Here is a 20,174-nt window from a genome sequence, read left to right as displayed (position 1 = left end):
CGAGGTAGTCCCGCCCTCTTTTTTGTGTGTGTCGCGGATGATTTTATTGCGAAGTTCGTATGAGATGTGACTATGACTGCAGCCGGCGAAATGTCAGGAAGGTAGGAACGCAGCTTTCACTGCAAGAAATTGACGGAGAGAAAAAGAGAATCGGCCCCTGCAGACAGCTAGCATTGCCCCATCGCATGCCGCGATCATATTGAAAGATTGAGACAAGATTTTCAAAATTCTGAGCACTAAAGATGAGGTTATATCGAACATTGGCATTTTTTTTTCTTTTCTTTTTTTCACATGGACAAAGTTTGTACTTTCATCGCTCGGTGCAAGCACGCATCCAGTGAGGTGTTGCGGAAAGTAGGTGTATGTACTATAGTAATAGAATGTAGTGCGTGGTAGTTTGCGGCACTCGGCAGAAGAAAAGCAATTGATTTCTTTAAATAAATCAGCATTGAAGTTAGTACAACAGTTTCATTTGAGGCTTTGCTTTCCTACAATTGTGCCTACTGCCAAGGTATGCCATTTTTTTACCTAGCTTTGACTGCTGGCTTTTGTAGCATATTTTTCATTACAACATTTCAATTCTTTGCAGTTTCGCAGTGTTTGTTATATCGAGATTTGACTGTACGAAGTTGGTCCTGCCAAGCATCTGTGCTGCGCCTTTCATTTGGCGCTTTCTCTAACGCCGCACCCCACAACATACAGAAGCAGACGCAGTACAGCAGGCACCAGTGGCATTTCAAATTAGTTGCATGAATACTTTGAAAATTGCATAAAGACAAACAACTGAGGTGACGTCATATTGAGAACACTGTTACATCACTGTAGTACCTCACGTGATCACATTCGGGAAAATATCAGTTATTTTCAAAATCCGCCTTTTGCGGGACGATATGGTGCCATCATGGGGGAGTGGGCGAGAAACACATTGGACGGCAGTGTAGCAGACGACGCGAAAGTGCACCAAACGAAAAGGCCACTCCAACGCAGGTAGAAAGTGAAACTCCCCCCTTTTTTGGCCTCGGGGCAGAAAGTAGAGAGTGATTGAAGTATATCATGTTCACGCAGTATGGGGGAATGTACAGCATTTTCACAATCCACTCAATCAGTTCAGTTCAGGCGTTCAGTCGTGTCCGACTCTTCGTGACCCTATGGACCATGTCACGCCACGCTTTCCGGTCTCTCACTATCTTCTTAACATCACATAGCTTCATCTGCAATGCCTCGAGAATGCCATCTAACCATCGCGTTCGCTGCCTACCCCTTCTCCGGCGACCCTCAACCTTTCCCAACATCAAATCTTTCTCCAGCGACTCCTCTCTTCTCATCAGATGACCAAAGTAGCTGAGCTTTAACTTTAGAATTTGTCCCTCCAATGAGCAGTCAGGGTTTATGGTCGACAATATCGACTGATTTGATCTTCTGGCAGCCCAAGGAACTCGAGTCTTCGCCAGCACCACAATTCAAACGCGTCAATTCTTCGGCGGTCAGCCTTTTTCACAGTCCAACTCTCGCATCCATACATCACAACTGGAAAGACCATAGCACGGGTTATACGGATCTTGGTTGGCAGACTAATGTCTCTGCTCTTTACTAGGTGGTCAAGGCTAACCATTGCTCTCTTTCCCAGAAGCAGGCGTCTCCTAATTTCATGGCTGCAGTCTCCTTCCGAGGTAATCTTGGCGCCCAAGAACAGAAAATCTGTCACAGCTTCCACTTCTTGTCCATTGATGCTCCAGGACTTGATAGGGCAAGACGCCATGATCTTCGTCTCTTTAATGTTCAGTTTAAGCCCAAACTTCTCACTCTCTTCTTGTACGCGCATCAGAAGTCTCTTGAGTTCCACTTCACTTTCTGCCATTAAAGTGGTATCATCCGCATATCTAAGGTTGTTGATACGTTTTCCAGCTGAAGACTCGTCCAGACCGGCCTTTCTCATGATGCACTCTGCATATAGGTTAAATAGGCAGGGCGACAGTATGCAGCCTTGCCTCACCCCTTTCTCAATCGGAAACCAATCAGTAAGACCATGCCCAGTTCTGACTGTGGCCTCTTGCCCTTCATAAAGGTTCCTGAGGAGACAGATGAGGTGAATTGGAACTCCCATCTCTTGGAGAGCTTGCCACAATCAATAAAGCAGAAGTAAATCGGTTTCTGGAACTCTTGCTTTTTCCATGATCCAGCGAAGGTTGGCAATTTGGTCTCTAGTTCCTCTGCCCTTGCGAAACGCAGCTTGCACGTCCGGAAGCTCCCGATCCACATACTGCTGCAGCCTACCTTGGAGGATTTTTAACATCACCTTGCTAGCATGCGAAATAAGCGCGATCGTGCGGTAGTTGGAACAATCTTTGGCACTGCCTTTCTTTGGAATGGGGATGTAAACTGACCTCCTCCAATCCTGTGGCCACTGCAGGGTTGTCCAAATCTTTTGACATAATGTATGCAGTGTGTTAACAGCGTCGTGGTTGAGGTTTTGAAGCAACTCAGCTGGAATACCATCAATTCCGCTAGCTTTGTTCTTGGCAAGGCTGGCTAAGGCTCGTTCAACTTCACTCTTCAGGATGCCCGGCTCGAGATCAGTAATCACAACCAGCTTATGTTGGGTTTGCACATCCGGATCCTTCTTGTACAGTTCTTCTGTGTATTCCTGCCACCTCTTCTTCATCTCTGAGGCTTCAGTGAGGTCCTTGCCTCGTTTGTCCTTTATCACGCCCAGCTTAGCACAGAAGCTTCCTTTGATATCTTTGATTGTCTTATACAGAGCTCTTGTGTTCCTTAATTGGCTGTTGTCCTCAACTGCTTGACACTGTATGTTCAGGAAGGCATTCTTATCTCTCCTTGCTATTTTCTGAAAATCCGCATTGAGAACCTTGTATCTTTCTCTTTCCCCCATACCTTTTGCCATCCTCCTTTCCTCAGCTATTTGCAAAGCCTCTTCAGATAACCAGTTTGCTTTTTTGCATTTCTTTTGCTTTGGAACTACCTTAGTAGCAACTTCTTGTATTATATCACGAACATCAGTCCACATCTCTTTGGGCTCTTTTAGGGTTAGATCTAATTCTTGAAATCGATTCCTCACTTCCACAGCATATTCTAATGGAATCTGATCCAGATCATACCTGAAAGGCCTTCTAGTTTTCTGCGTTTTCCTCAATCGAAGCTTAATTTTGGCAACAAGAAGCTGATGATCGGTGCCACAATCGGCCCCAGGCCTTGTTTTTACTGCTTGTATAGCGCTTCTCCATCTCTGCCGGCAAATAATATAATCGATCTGATTCCTGTACAGACCGTCCGGTGAAATCCATGTGTACAGGCGCCTCTTGTGCTGTTGAAAATGAGTATTCGCTATGGTCAGGTTGTTTTCTTGACAGAACTCTACTAGCCTCTGCCCAGCTTCACTTGGCTCACCAAGACCGAACTTGCCTGTAATTCCGGATATTTCTTCACTCCCGACCTTAGCATTCCAGTCTCCTATGAGAAAAACGACGTCTGATGATGGGGTGCGGTCTAAAAGGCATTGTAGGTCCGCATAAAATCTCTCAACGTCAGCTTCTTCAGCGCTTCTTCAGCAGCAGTGGTCGGTGCATAGACTTGGATAACTGTTATGTTGAAAGGGTGACCTTGGATCCGAAGTGAAATCATTCGGTCGTTTTTGGGGTTGTACCCTAGCACTGCTTTGCCCATTCTTCTGTTTACTATGAGAGCGACCCCATTCCTTCTCTTGGATTCGTGCCCACAATAAAAGACATAATGGTCGCCGGAGTTAAATTCTCCCATTCCGGTCCACTTGAGTTCGCTGATACCCAAGATATCAATGTTCAATCTGTCCATTTCTCGCTTGACGATATCCAGTTTACCTTGCGTCATAGATCTTACATTCCATGTTGCTATGTGATATATCTCCTTGCAACATCGGACTTTCCGGTCGCTTCCCGACACATCCACAACTGAGCATCCTTTTGGCTTTAGCCCAGCCGCTTCATTCGTCCTGGAGCTACTAGGAATCGCCCTTTGTTCATCCCCAGTAACATGTGGGACGCCTTCCAACCTGGGGGGCTCATCTTCCGGCGCCATATCGATAATGGTATTGTGACTGGCCATAGGGTTTTCTTGGCAGGAAATACTGGAGTGGGTTGCCATTACCTTCTCCAGTGAATCACATTTTGTCAGAACTCTCTGCCGTGACCTGTCTTCTTGGGTGGCCCTACACAGCAGAGCTCACGACTTCATCGAGTTTCGCAAGCCCCTCCGCCACGACAAGGCAGTGATCCATGAATCCACTCATAATGCACGCATATACTATCTTCGTATTGTAAAAGCGTGTAGCGCGGGCCGTGTTCGACGTGACAGAATGGGACGCTCTCAGCGTGCAGGTTTTCGACAGACAGGAGAGCGCGGAGGCAGAGAGACAGAGAGAGGGATCTCAAAGGCCAAAGCAGCCAGGGCTTTGTTGATGCTGCAGAGCTAGGTGGAATCGTCTCCTGTGACTTTGGCATGGTGCAATGGGCGTCGCTTCCTCCTCGCGTCATCTACAATCGTGCAGCTATTGTCCTGGCCAGAATGCACACCTGCAGGAAACGAACGGCATTTTTCTGGCTAAGGATGATTCAGGGCTCTAGCCGGTTTCTGCCCTCGGGAGTCGGAACGGATGTGGTCGCAGTGGTGAAAAGGTTCTCAGTGCACAGCGAATGGTCATTCTGTTGTGAAAGGATTCACAACCTTTCTGCCTCCGCCGCGATTTCTGCGGTATCGACTTGGTCACACATGTGCATCTCCTACATATCAGATGCGCATCTCAGTCAGGAACCAACCCTGTTCTACGTCCAGAGCGATCCACTCTGCAAGTGAACGAGCATGAACCCTCCAGGAGACTCATTTGTGCCGGGTGGTGTCCTTGCCGTTGCAAACGGTCGGACGAAGACGGCGATTATCAAGCTTCCTAACAAAGTGCATCTGATTGCGTACACCAAAGGAACAAAATCCGAATGCTTTGGTGTGGACGGAGGCGAGCCTTTAAGGTAAAAAAAAAAAAAAAAATACTGTGCGTCGTGCAAGAGTGTCAAGTGCATCATTTGCTCCGAGCGGCAAAAACACAGATACTACAGGTATCTATGCATCTAAAGGAAATATGCATTTTGAAATGCACCTACTGAAGTTTGCACCCAGCCTGTAACGCAGCAGTGGTAGCTGCAATGAGGATTTCTTCGGTGCGTGATTGCTTTAGTTGTGCCGGGGCCTGAAGGTGATGTATTTTGTCGTTTCTTTTCTTAATGTGCGAAAGGGCTAGGTTGCTTAGATATCACAGGCGGCTGTGTGCGCAAGGCCGTAATATTTAGCATGTTTTATCGTGACTGCCACCTGACTAACAAGAAAAAAATGCGGCGTTTTAATGCACTGCCGTTCGCGAGCCTCATGACCAGATCAACTGCTCGGCTCGCGAACGGCGGTGCATCGCAACAGACGGCCAATTTTTTTTTCCTTTTGGTCAGGCGGCAGTCGTGATAAAACATGCTAAATATTACGGTGTGGCGTACACAGCCACCTGTGATATCTGCGCTACCCGGCCCCTTGTCATCAGACGCGCCGAACAAATGCTCATTGCGGCTATGACTGCTGGGTTACAGGCTTGGTGCAAACTCCGTTAGATACTTTTCATCATGCACATTTCCTTTAGATGCATACATACCTGTAACGAAATGTTTTTCCACAGTCGAGCGTACGCAGTCGGTTGCTAAGGTCGGCCATTCACATCTTGACGCTTGGTGGCCCTAATTCAAGCTTCATGTCGTTGGTCGCGGCTCGCTGAAGGAAACCTGAAAAACCGTGTCTTGCAATTCGGCACGCTTAGAGAGTGGCAACCGTACGCGGCAGGTGTGGTTTGCATTGTTTTGCCAAGCCTGTGGCGGTCACCGTGCCGCCCGGCGCCGCCAGCCCCTGTGCACTGGCGACGCCGTTGACGCCGTCCAATGTGTTTCCGTCGTTCGCTGCTACGACTTCGCTCATGCGCATAAAATTCGCGCAAAAGGCGGATTGGGCAGAGTTGGTTTTTCTTCAGGAGTGCATGTCATATATTCTGCATTCTTCAGTGCACCCTTCAGTTGAGTGCCATGCTTTCAGCTTTTGTCACTAGATGGTGCCACACTGTTTTGAACTCTTAGATGAAGTGCTGATTGAGCCCACTAAAACTTTCATTGAAGAGGTGTTGTACAGATTTTAAACAGAAGTGGGTTCCTCTTACACTGAAAACGTCTGACGGGTTAAATTTACAATATTTGTTTTTTCTAGTGTTTTGTCTACCACCAGCATCAGGCTACATAAAAGCATGCTTATTCACGGATAAATTGAATTCTGGGCAAAATTATGTGCAGCATTTTTTATAAAACCACTCTGCAGTTTACAACAGACGTTCCATTGTGCCGATTTGAGGCCTAAATTTCAGTGTTCTGTCCTTACAAACCAGAAAAGCCAAACTTTCAGTGCCTCAGCAAAATATTCACTTGTTGTGATATATAAGTTTTCACAAAAATATGGTGGATGTATGTTTGATGGACGATAGTCTGCGTGCATTGGTAATAAAATTCATTCTTGGCTGTTCATGTGTGTGAGTAAAGTGCATTGTGTTGACTTAAAAAAAAAAGTCACCTTCCGTTCTCTTACAGCTGGTAATTGGGGAAGAAGAGCACGAAGTGGTTCAGCGTGTATTGGTAATAAAATTCATTCTTGGCTGTTCATGTGTGTGAGTAAAGTGCATTGTGTTGACTTAAAAAAAAAAGTCACCTTCCGTTCTCTTACAGCTGGTAATTGGGGAAGAAGAGCACGAAGTGGTTCAGCGTGTATTGGTAATAAAATTCATTCTTGGCTGTTCATGTGTGTGAGTAAAGTGCATTGTGTTGACTTAAAAAAAAAAAGTCACCTTCCGTTCTCTTACAGCTGGTAATTGGGGAAGAAGAGCACGAAGTGGTTCAGCGTGTATTGGTAATAAAATTCATTCTTGGCTGTTCATGTGTGTGAGTAAAGTGCATTGTGTTGACTTAAAAAAAAAAGTCACCTTCCGTTCTCTTACAGCTGGTAATTGGGGAAGAAGAGCACGAAGTGGTTCAGCGTGTATTGGTAATAAAATTCATTCTTGGCTGTTGGTGTGTGTGAGTAAAGTGCATTGTGTGGACTTAAAAAAAAAAAATCACCTTCCGTTCTCTTACAGCTGGTAATTGGGGAAGAAGAACTGGGAGCGGTTCAAGGATGTCAAGTATCCAACAGTATGTTGACGACATGGGCCCTCCTAAAAGTGCGTAGTGTTTAGAGAAGCCTGTTTCTATTTAAAAGCATTGGAATGATTTGCTTGACAATCTATTTGTTTTACCCCCATTTCTGCTCGTTTTTTAATGGTGTTTGTGTGTGTGCGTAGTAAGTAGGAGGCGTCGTGCTCTGGAGTGTGTGGGCTCTCTTAGTAGATGTTGTAGAAGAAGCAGGGCGAACACCAGGACGCCTCTCACTGCATTTAATCCCAGCTATTCCCACGACTCTCAATCTTCTAACATGGCGCTCAGTCTCTACCTCGCGCGCTCCGAGTCCCTCAAGATCACTTCTTCCTCCTCATCCTTCTGCTTGCCGATTCCTATGCGAATCTGCAACACGCTCTGCACCCTGAGATGAGAGGTATCTCGAAGACCACCAACACTGCAGAACAAGGTTGATCCATAAGAGGCGTGCACCACAGACTCAAATCACTCCATAGCCTACATTCTGTCCAAGTTCTTTCGAGCGTTCTTCTAAACTACATATAGGAGTATGTACTGCTCAACCACCTGGGTAGGTTTCCTGTAGCCGTAGGCATGCCTTGCTTCCGGAACTCTGCAACGACGTCCAGGGGTTCAGGTTCTGTTAACTGCGACCAGAGCACCACCCCTGCTGGTATCATCTTTGACACCACTTGCTTGTGTCCAGGTGATTTCATTGCACAGCTCGAAGTTCTAGACACACATCCTTGAAGTCAACACTGACAATACTCGTGCACAAACACTAGCACAACGCAGCATAACACGTTGATGCAACCCTCGGTTTCCACCATGCTCTTTTCCTGCGCACTGGCCTTCTCTTCCAGAGTCTGTGAAACAGCGGTAGCCAATTTTTCAGGCTGTTCGAAGGTTCGTTGACTTTTTATTTTTGTTGTGTGGTTATTTTTTAGGGCACAGCTAGCTCATTGGCGCCCGTTCCTGGGTTTTGCGTGTCTGTCGGCGTCAGCCGCATTGGCCTCGTAACCCAGCTCCGCTCCCTTTTCAGCCCCCCAGTTCGAGCCGGCGCTTTGGCAATCGGAGCGTCGATAGAACACGTGCGCAGCAACCGGAGAATACGAGGAAAGGAGGGGGGGGAGGTCGCTGCCTGGGCGGCGAAGAGATAGCGGCGACTGATTGATGCCGCTGACGTCGCTAGCGAGTCAAGACAACGTGACTGCGTAGAGAGAGAGAGGGTGGTTCTTGTTGGGGATGATGAAAGAGGGGTTCGGCACATTCATCTGTTTCCTCAGAGACGAGGGATCACGCCGCCGTAACTGTGTAGACTGTGTTGAACGCTGTCGCCGCCATGCAGAAAAAGGAGGAGGGGGTTGCCCCCTGTTCTTGCGTGGTGGCGAGGGTGCTCTCCGCTTGCCGAGACGTCGGCTGGCTATCAGCGGATCACGGTGCCTGCATCCCATTCTCTCTCGCTTCACTCGCTAGCGGCGTCAGCGCCCTCTATCTGTACAACGGGCCCATGCACTGCCTCCTGCAACCTCCCGATAACTCAATTGCTCTCTTCGATTTTCTGACCGTAAAGCTTCTTTTATGACTGCATAAATTGTTAGTGGAGTGTTTTTTGAAGGAATGCACGTGAAAAATAAAAAAAAGGTTGCCTGTAATTGTACATTTGCGTCTTGCTCGAAATCTTTCCCTCAATCTATCGAAAAGGTGAAACAGCTGATGAGCTGCTCTCAAATTTCGCATTAATAAGTAATGTAATCGTGGGCAGTTTTTTTCATTGTTTTTGCAGGTTATGAACAAATAATTTCATTTATCTTTTGAACTAATTGGCCAGTTTGAAAAATGGTGACATATTTGAAATTGGTGCAAGAAACAATCAGGATATTGTCGCAGGAACACGTGCGCAGGCTTTTTATTTTTGTTGTGTGGTTATTTTTTAGAGCACAGCTCTTTGGCGCCCGTTGCTGGGTTTTGCGTGTCTGTCGGCGTCAGCCGCGTTGGCCTCGTAACCCAGCTCTGCTCCCTTTTCAGCCGCCTAGTTCGAGCCGGCGCTTTGGCAACCGGAGCGTAGCAGGAACACGTGCGCAGCAACCGAAGAATACGAGGAAAGAAGTGGGGGTCGCTGCAAAACCCAACGCGATTCGATAGCTCCTCACTGCATGCCCGCACCGACCAAGAGCCTCCCAGTCGCTAACGTCTCCATCTTGCTTCCCCTGCAGCTGCGTTGGTGGTCTTCGAGATACCTCTCATCTCAGGGTGCAGAGCGTGTTGCAGATTCATATAGGAATCGGCAAGCAGAAGGATGAGGAGGAAGAAGTGATCTTGAGGGACTCGGAGCTCGCGAGGTAGAGACTGAGCGCCATGTTGGTGAAAATTTGGTGAAAATTTAAGAAAAATAGCTTTAAAAGTCAGTCCCCCCTTAACAAGCTAACTGGAGAGGGATAGCATCAGGCAACATTGTGTCAGCCCATTTTTTAGCATAAAACAAAGTACAGTGTCACTCAGGGAATTTTACAAATGCACTCAGGGAATTTGTAAACAGCAGTTTGGTAGACACCCTGCAATTGCAGAGGATGCAGGTAAGCCGATAACAAATTTTTCTGAAACGAGTAAAAAAGTTTTAGCTTTGTTCTCATTTTCAAGCTCTTTAAGTAAAGCCACCATTGCTTTGCATTTAATCTATGGATTGAAGCCCTGCATTCCACCTTTTAATGTTCTTGGCCTATTGCAGTCATGTATAGAGCAGCACGTATAGAAACATATGTTCTGGCCCAAGTCATAACAGGAATAGGACAATGAGCAACAAGCAACAAATGCTTAATGGGAAAGAATAAAGGCTTGGTTTGGTTCAGAGGGTTTAACGTACCAAAGTGACAGAATCTGTGGGACGGGACAGTGCAGTGCTCATGATTTCCTCCCCATGCGTTTTACGTGCTCAGACATCAAAATATGCATAGGTGCCTTGGGTTTCGCCTCCATCGAGAAGCGGTGGCCGCTAGCGGGATTCGATCATGCATACTTGGGTAAAGCAGGCGAAGGCTCTTATTTCAAGGCCATCAAAGAGAGTTTCTAAAGTATAATGTTTTCAATTCTTAATATTGCTACCTGTCGTTTACTCTCTGATAGATCTAGATTTCATATATATGTGACGTTATATATCAGCATTGCCTCAGTAGTGAATTGTTTTCGATAGGAAGGTCTGGATGCATTCTGAAGAAATCAAGGCAGATATAATTATGCGTCTTGCCAGTGTTCAAGTCGATTTTCATTTGATGTTTAGATTTAGTGTTTGCTGCAATAATATGGTATTTGTTTGGATGAAAAGCAGTTTCCTTATATGTGCCACATATGTTCAATAAATTTGTGTTGACCTCTAAACAGGGTAAGTAACTTCACTCTATGGTGATAAGCAATCGTTGGCCATGCTGGCTCCGTCGCCGGTGTAATGCGAAAGTTCAGTGTGTCAATAAGATAAGAAACCTATAACTATAACCTTTAACATATAAGAAAACTGCCTTTCATCCGCATGATATGTTCAATAAATTTGTGTTAACCTCCTACACATGAGCTGCACAAAAGGCAGCAAACAACCATTTCTGCTTATTCATGACACGTAGACTCTTCTGGCACTAGAATTAAACTGGACGGTAGATGTGGATTGTTTTGATGGCGGGTCAAATGTATGAGCTCTTTGTAATAATTTGCAAAACATAAACAATATAACCGGATACTTTTCCTTGCTGTATAGCATTCGCGGAGCCCCTGCCGGCTGCACCTGGATATGTTTCAAATAAAAACGACATGTCAAAGAAGCAGAGGCAGCAGATATACAGCACCATGAGATGCAAGGTAAGTGAAGTTGTTTACATGATGCACACTTTGACGTTTTTGCCGGCTACCCCATGTATCCTCCGTGTGCACTTCTGTGGTAACAGAAACTGAAGAACAGCTCATGGAGTTCATACATCTAATGCAGTTCTTAGTAGCCGGTACTGTTTCACTACTTTTTTACACATCATATGAGCATCAGGCTGCTTGCTTTCACCTCTCACTTTTACAAAACCACGTAACAGCCCATAGTAGTCTGTGGTGCCAGCTCATCACGCCTCCCGCCACACTCTCCATCAGCTATTCAAATTCGTGGAAGGAAATTTGTGTCACGTAAACTAAGAACTTTTCACAACTAAGACCTTTCATGTGCTTGTTTCAAAATTAACCTGAGAACATACTACATTTGTTGTATACCGTGCTTCTCTAGATAGGCACAGCATTTTTCCTCTGCCGCCGGTGCGGTGGCGTTCTTCCGACAATACAGTGGCAGCTTCTATAGCCCGAGCACAAAACGCTCAACATGCCACCATCCTCACAAGGCCTTATCGTGAGCTGTGTGCCTTAATGTATAGAACTTTACGTTTGAAACGACTTGCCAGTTCTGCAAGTCTTGAATTCACTGGGTTAATGCCAGCTAAATGTTTTTAATGCACCTTATTTACATTTTGCCTAACCGTGCGAAATTTTTTTTTTTTTTTCCACAAAAAAATTCCTGTTGCACCTTTCTTTTGTGTGTGTGTGTATGCTTGTGCAACACTTGTAGTGCTTGATGGAGGGATTTAGGGGGTTTGACTTCTGTGCCCAAGGATGCAGGATGAATTCCCGGCCACGGCGGCTGTTTTTTGATGGAGGCAAAAAGCAAGGCACCCATGTGCTGTGCTATGTCGGTGCATGTTAAAGATCCCCATGGGGATGAAATTTCCGGAGTCCTCCTCTTTGGCATTGCTCATGTTTTTTTGGGGGACGGTAAAGGGACTGAACACTGCCCAAAATATGTCTTGATATTATTGTAGGAATGAGAAGGCCCTGCATCATGGTACACATCAAGCACTACAATATGAAAGAAACAAGGCCTTACGATTTTAAGGCAAAAGCCTTTAAAGGGCTCATGACAGCTACAACAGCATAAAATGATTATTGCGTTTCACTCCTCACACATTATATTACAAATCCTCGGAATTTGAGCTCATTCCGTGCAGTAGATAGTTTTAAAGTTAATTTTGATTATTAATATCGGAATCTGCTTTCTGGTCTGGCAACCATTGGCGGCTGACGTCACGTCAACATTTACGTCCCCATGTCGTCTGCTATTAGCGGTGCCGGCTTCGCTCTTGCATGCACGTTGTAGATGGTGGTCATTGAGTTTTTTTTTTCTTCAGCAAAAATATTTTGTTGACATATCCTCTTTTCATTGTGGAGCCTTCATTATAATACGCAACCTTAGAGATTCTTGGACTTGTTTTGGGTTTCTTCTAGTGATTGCTGAGGAGGCTGAAATCGATGACTCATGCATATAATTAAGGTATGCAATCAAAAGCGTATTTTTCTTACGTTATGAGAGGTAGCTTTTTTTAGCAACAAGCACTCCCGCATATAAAAAGGCACTTGTCCAATGTTTCCTTCGGCCGTACATGTGCATGTGCCATGAAAATGAGGAGGGGATAGCATTGTGTTCCTGATTGTTGAGCTATTGCCGTCGCTCCTTGGGTCCAAAAACTGAAAGTCAATATAAAACGAGTATACATGTGCATGTGCCGTGAAAATGGGGAGGGGATAGCATTGTGTTCCTGATTGTTGAGCTATTGCCGTCGCTCCTTGGGTCCAAAAACTGAAAGTCAATATAAAACGAGTATACCTCGACGCGAGAGCATGCGTTACATAATTAGAGGAGCAGCCAAATCTTTTGAACGAATCGCTACCTCGTGACTTGCTGATATATGCACGTGTTAGACTGAATTATTTTCGGCTGTAAAGCATTTCTGCAAAACTATGTTCAGTCTGGCCACGGCCAGCTCACAAAAGTATGTGCTGCCGCTTCAGTCCTGTCATGGCAAAACCCAACGCGATTCGATAGCTCCTCACTGCATGCCCGCACCGACCAAGAGCCTCCCAGTCGCTACCGTCTCCTTCTTGCTTCCCCCGCAGCTGCGCCCGTGATTGCGACAGACTCCCAAGCCTCACCTTCCGTTTTTCTTGTGCTTCTCCAGCAAATCACTCTTGAATGTTTCAACATAAGCATACACCATTTAGTATTTAGTGTGTGAACCCTAAACTCAACAGGAATGCGCTGATTTGCAGAATACGACTGCGCCCCCAGCTTGTTGTTTATAGCTTTTGAATTGACTGGATGTATGCTCCTCGTTCGCACGGCATAAAATGTGAGCTGAGCTAGCAATACCAAAACTATCCACTTGTTTTCGCAACAGTTGCACCTTGATTTGTTCACAAGCTGCAACTGCGCTGCAAGAACCGTTAATGCTACGTCCCCTGCCTGCGCCGAGTATACACACAAGTGGCACTGACAGCTGCCAGCTGCGCTCGCTATAGACAGGGTCACATATATCGGCACTTCCCGCTCTATGTGCAGTCGTGGATTTATGGTCGCTACGGCCAGATCTACACTCGATGGCCACATACAACCGCTAAAGCTTGTGAATGCGCACTCCGTAATTGCCAAAACTCTAGACCCGTTGTGCATACTCGCGCTAGGCCTACTCGTCGCTAAATGAGCTGGCAGTTCGTGCCGATTAACATTTCTAGCCAAGGTCATTACTGATGACAAGGGGGAACACACTTCTCCTAGGAGAGAATGCAATTGTAGACATTTCATGTGTTTTTAGTTGCTTAGAAGAAACATCTTTCCTGAACAAGCTATGATATCTTAACACTTCATTCTTTCTAATAAAAAAAAAAAAAAGCATATTATACCTCGAGCTTGGCGCATGATAGCCTGAGTTGCTTATGCACCATAAAACACAACACAACAAACAAAAAACAGAAGATGTAGCTTCTTGTTTTCATTTTTCTAACTCGGCAAGCTACAGACAAGCGCAGCATCAGGCTGTTCACTCGAGTATTGGGTGTCAAATTCTCGCTCGGCCTCCGATCCGACCAAAACAGATCGGATGACCGGCCGGAAATTAGTTAGAGCACGAGCAGTTTGCGTATTCAGAGGTGCACTCTTAAATTACATTGTCTACTGCTTCCCACCTTTCACTCAGACTAAAAGACCTGCACCTTAAGAAAAACTCTCGTCTTGGAAAGAGCCTGAACATGCTGCTCTACTGTATACAGGGTAAGTAACTTCACACTACGGTGATAAGTAACCGTTGGCCTTGCTGGAGTCGTCGCCGGTATAATGCAAAAGTTCAGTGCGTCGATAAGATAAGGAACCTATAACTGTGCCGCCCACTGACTGTGACCGTGCCTTATGCTGAAGAGAACATGCCTTCACTATATCGCTTTTGTGCGGTAACATCGTCACCAAGCACTTCTGAATGAGGGACAACCGCTGTGTCAATCGTCCTAAGAAAACAAAGAGATATCCTTTGATATTGCAGACGACGCTCTGCCGGGTATCCTCCGTGGCGTCGCATGAGCATTTCGAAATGGCGGTTGCTCTTAGTGGGAGGAGCTTCCCAATTTTGATTTCTATCGCGGTTTTGTATAATATGAGCCGCACGCTAGGCACTAAGCCGCACGCTAGGCACTAAAACTTTGCGAGTAGAATCACGGACCTGTATAATATTCACAGAAGTATAAAACGGCAATACATCGAACAGGCCTGTCATCGCCCCTTTAAAGGCTCATGCTCGCAGCTATGCTAGTGTGTGTCCGTAATGCTTTCTTTAAGTTGGAAATAATAAAGATCAGACAAAAAGAATGCTTGCATCAGATAGAGGAGGAAAACATTGACCTAGAAGACAAGTTTGATGACTCTACATTGATTAGTTAATTAGTTATAGTCAAAATTGCATCAAAATAGCGTGGACACCAATCGCATCCACCGAAATTGTCTCCGGTCATGTATAATAACTGGAACTGATGTCACCAGGTAGCAGGCGATTCATGCATATACATGTTTAATCTCATTATTGCGAACATCACATTAACGAATGTTTTAATAATCCCCAGCAGATTTTCGATATTTTCAATGCGTGGTGTCCCTTCTTCATCTCTGTCCTGTGTTTGGCGCTATAAAAATGGATCATTGAAAACACCAACTCGCCCAACAACTGCTTTTACTAAGGTAAAACCATTTCAGAATTATGAATTTCAAAATAACGATTATTTCAGAATAACGTGCGTATCTTATTTTTTCTTCTGTTATCTAGGAACATCAGTCTTACAAAATCGTCTTAAGCGCATCAGCTCGCAACTCGTGCGTGAAACAAACTGCCGTTTCTGTGTATGGTCCGAGGGCTGTAGCTGTCATCATCAGCACATCTAGTGCCAGCTCCTAGTGCCCCCACAAAGCTGAGGTTTATAATGCAGTAGCCAGCAGGCCTAGCTGCCTGCCTTTTTTCTTTCTGCGTTGCGTGTCGTTTGCCTATGGTTGGTTGCGCAGCGGGGTAGTCCCGCCCTCTTTTTTGTGTGTGTCGCGGATGATTTTATTGCGAAGTTCGTATGAGATGTGACTATGACTGCAGCCGGCGAAATGCCAGGAAGATAGGAACGCAGCTTTCACTGCAAGAAATTGACGGAGATAAAAAGCGAATCGGCCCCCTCCAGACAGCTAGCATTGCCCCATCGAATGCCGCGATCATATTGAAAGATTGAGACAAGATTTTCAAACTCCAGAGCACTGAAGATGAGGTTGTATTGAACATTGGCGTTCTTTTTTTCTTTTCTTTTTTTTCACATGGACAAAGTTTGTACTTTCATCGCTCGGTGCAAGCACGCATCCAGTGTGGTGTTGCGGAAAGTAGGTGTATGTACTATAGTAATAGAATGTAGTGCGTGGTAGTTTGCTGCACTCGGCAGAAGAAAAGCAATTGATTTCTATAAATAAATCAGCATTGAAGTTAGTACAACAGTTTCATTTGAGGCTTTGCTTTCCTACAATTGTGCCTTCTGCCGAGGTATGTCATTTTTTACCTAGGTTCGACTGCTGGCTTATAGCATATTTTTCACTACAACATTTCAAAATGAACAACTCTTTGCGGTTTCGCAGTCTTTGTTATATCGAGATTTGACTGTACGAAGTTGGTCCTGCCAAGCATCTGTGCTGCGCCTTTCATTTGGTGCTTTCTCTAACGCCGCACCACACAGCGTACAGACGCATTACAGCAGGCACCAGTGGCAATTCAAATTAGTTTGCATGAATACTTTGAAAATCGCATAAAAAAAAAAACAACTGTCGTGACATGATATTGAGAAACATTGTTACGCCGCACCACACAGCATACAGAAGCAGACACAGTACAGCAGGCACCAGCGGCATTTCAAATTAGTTGCATGAATACTTTGAAAATCGCATAAAGACAAACAACTGAGGTGACATCATATTGAGAACACTGTTACATCACTGTAGTACCTCACGTGATCACATTCGGGAAAATATCGGTTATTTTCAAAATCCGCCTTTTGCGGGACGATATGGTGCCATCATGCGGGAGTGGGGGAGAAACACATTGGAAGGCAGTGTAGCAGACGACGCGAAAGTGCACCATACGAAAAGGCCACGCCAACGCAGGTAGAAAGTGAAAGCTCCCCCCTTTTTTGGCCTCTGGGCAGAAAGTAGAGAGTGATTGAAGTATATCATGTTCACGCAGTATGGGGGAGTGTACAGCATTTTCAGAATCCACTCCTGATGCACGCATATACTATCTTCGTATTGTAAAAGCGTGTAGCGCGGGCCGTGTTCGACGTGACAGAATGAGACGCTCTCAGCGTGCAGGTTTTTGACAGACAAGAAAGCGCGGAGGCAGAGAGACAGAGGGATCTCAAAGGTCAAAGCAGCCAGGGCTTTGTTGATGCTGCAGAGCTAGGTGGAATCATCTCCTGTGACTTTGAGCCCCGCATATGCGTAAGCTGTCTTGAGTTACCGAGCACAATGCGGTCACCGCGGCGCCGGCGTGGTGCAATGGGCGTCGCTTCCTCCTCGCGTCATCTACAATCGTGCAGCTATTATCCTGGTCGGAATGCACCCCTGCAGGAAACGAACGGCATTTTTCTGGCTAAGGATGATTCAGCGCTCTAGCCGGTTTCTGCCCTCAGGTGTCGGAACGTATGTGGTCGCAGTGGTGAAAAGGTTCTCAGTGCACAGCGAATGGTCATTCTGTTGTGAAAGGATCCACAACCTTTCTGCCTCCGGCGCGATTTCTGCGGTATCAACGACTTGGTCACACATGTGCATCTCAGTCAGGAACCAACCCTGTTCTACGTCCAGAGCGATCCACTCTGCAAGTGAACGAGCATGAACCCTCCAGGAGACTCATTTTTGCCGGGCGGTGTCCTTGCCGTTGCAAACGGTCGGACGAAGACGGCGATTATCAAGCTTCCTAACAAAGTGCATCTGATTGCGTACACCAAAGGAACAAAATCCGAATGCTTTGGTGTGGACAGAGGCGAGCCTTTAAGGTAAAAAAAAAAAAAAAATACTGTACGTCGTGCAAGAGTGTCAAGTGCATCATTTGCTCCGAGCGGCAAAAACACAGCTACTACAGGTATCTATGCATCTAAAGGAAATATGCATTTTGAAATGTACCTACTGAAGTTTGCACCCAGCCTGTAACGCAGCAGTGGTAGCTGCAATGAGGATTTCTTCGGTGCGTGATTGCTTTCGTTGTGCCGGGGCCTGAAGGTGATGTATTTTGTCGTTTCTTTTCTTAATGTGCGAAAGGGCTAGGTAGCTTAGATATCACAGGCGTCTGTGTGCGCAAGGCCGTAATATTTAGCATGTTTTATCGTGACTGCCACCTGACTAAGAAGAAAAAAATGCGGCGTTTTAATGCACTGCCGTTCGCGAGCCTCATGACCAGATCAACTGCTCGGCTCGCGAACGGCGGTGCATCACAACAGACGGCCAATTTTTTTTCCTTTTGGTCAGGCGGCAGTCGTGATAAAACATGCTAAGTATTACGGTGTGGCGTACACAGCCACCTGTGATATCTGCACTACCCGGCCCCTCGTCATCAGACGCGCCGAACAAATGCTCATTGCGGCTATGACTGCTGGGTTACAGGCTTGGTGCAAACTCCGTTAGATACTTTTCATCATGCACATTTCCTTTAGATGCATACATACCTGTAACGAAATGTTTTTCCACAGTCGAGCGTACGCAGTCGGTTGCTAAGGTCGGCCATTCACATCTTGACGCTTGGTGGCCCTAATTCAAGCTTCATGTCGTTGGTCGCGGCTCGCTGAAGAAAACCTGAAAAACCGTGTCTTGCATCTCGGCACGCTTAGATAGTGGCAACCGTACGCGGCAGGTGTGGTTTGCATTGTTTTGCCAAGCCTGTGGCGGTCACCGTGCCGCCCGGCGCCGCCAGCCCCTGTGCACTGGCGACGCCGTTGACGCCGTCCAATGTGTTTCCGTCGTTCGCTGCTACGACTTCGCTCATGCGCATAAAATTCGCGCAAAAGGCGGATTGGGCAGAGTTAGTTTTTCTTCAGGAGTGCATGTCATATATTCTGCATTCTTCAGTGCACCCTTCAGTTGAGTGCCATGCTTTCAGCTTTTGTCACTAGATGGTGCCACAGTGTTTTGAACTCCTTAGATGAAGTGCTGATTGAGCTCACTAAAACTTTCATTGAAGAGGTGTTGTACAGATTTTAAACAGAAGTGGGTTCCTCTTACACTGAAAACGTCCAACTACTGTCTGACGGGTTAAATTTACAATATTTGTTTTTTCTAGTGTTTTGTCTACCACCAGCATCAGGCTACATAAAAGCATGCTTATTCACGGATAAATTGAATTCTGGGCAAAATTATGTGCAGCATTTTTTATAAAACCACTCTGCAGTTTACAACAGACGTTCCATTGTGCCGATTTGAGGCCTAAATTTCAGCGTTCTGTCCTTACAAACCAGAAAAGCCAAACTTTCAGTGCCTCAGCAAAATATTCACTTGTTGTGATATATAAGTTTTCACAAAAATATGGTGGATGTATGTTTGATGAACGATAGCCTGCGTGCATTGGTAATAAAATTCATTCTTGGCTGTTCGTGTGAGTGAGTAAAGTGCATTGTGTTGACTTAAAAAAAAAAAGTCACCTTCCGTTCTCTTACAGCTGGTAATTGGGGAAGAAGAACACGAAGTGGTTCAGCGTGTATTGGTAATAAAATTCATTCTTGGCTGTTGGTGTGTGTGAGTAAAGTGCATTGTGTGGACTTAAAAAAAAAAATCACCTTCCGTTCTCTTACAGCTGGTAATTGGGGAAGAAGAACTGAGAGCGGTTCAAGGATGTCAAGTATCCAACAGTATGTTGACGACATGGGCCCTCCTAAAAGTGCGTAGTGTTTAGAGAAGCCTGTTTCTATTTAAAGGCATTGGAATGATTTGCTTGACAATCTATTTTTTTTACCCCCATTTCTGCTCGTTTTTTAATGGTGTTTGTGTGTGTGCGTAGTAAGTAGGAGGCGTCGTGCTCTGGAGTGTGTGGGCTCTCTTAGTAGATGTAGAAGAAGCAGGGCGAACACCAGGACGCCTCTCGCTGCATTTAATCCGAGCTATTTCCTCGACTCTCAATCTTCCAACATGGCGCTCAGTCTCTACCTCGCGCGCTCCGAGTCCCTCAAGATCACTTCTTCCTCCTCATCCTTCTGCTTGCCGATTCCTATGCGAATCTGCAACACGCTCTGCACCCTGAGATAAGAGGTATCTCGAAGACCACCAACACTGCAGAACAAGGTTGATCCATAAGAGGCGTGCAGCACAGACTCAAATCACTCCGTAGCACCATCCCTGCATCAGCTCGCAACTCGTGCTTGAAACAAACTGCCGTTTCTGTGTATGGTCCGAGGGCTGTAGCTGTCATCATCAGCAAATCTAGTGCCAGCTCCTAGTGCCCCCGCAAAGCTGAGGTTTATAATGCAGTAGCCAGCAGGCCTAGCTGCCTGCCCTTTTTCTTTCTGCGTTGCGTGCAGTTTGCCTATGGTCGGTTGCGC

General features: G+C 45.9%; 1 long non-coding RNA gene across 1 annotated transcript; it reads left to right on the top strand.

Moving 5' to 3' along the window:
- Window positions 1–10,808: 10,808 nt before the first annotated feature.
- LOC146203925 (uncharacterized) lies at window positions 10,809–19,349 on the top strand. The gene is made up of 3 exons (XR_014702555.1): window positions 10,809–11,081; window positions 14,285–14,358; window positions 19,298–19,349. It is a non-coding gene; the product is annotated as an uncharacterized LOC146203925 (long non-coding RNA).
- The last annotated feature ends 825 nt before the right edge of the window (window positions 19,350–20,174 follow it).

This window comes from Amblyomma maculatum, chromosome 1 (assembly GCF_055883805.1).
Source record: "Amblyomma maculatum isolate TAMU_Amacu chromosome 1, ASM5588380v1, whole genome shotgun sequence".
Taxonomy (NCBI): domain Eukaryota; kingdom Metazoa; phylum Arthropoda; class Arachnida; order Ixodida; family Ixodidae; genus Amblyomma; species Amblyomma maculatum.
This window is presented reverse-complemented; position numbering and strand designations above follow the sequence as displayed.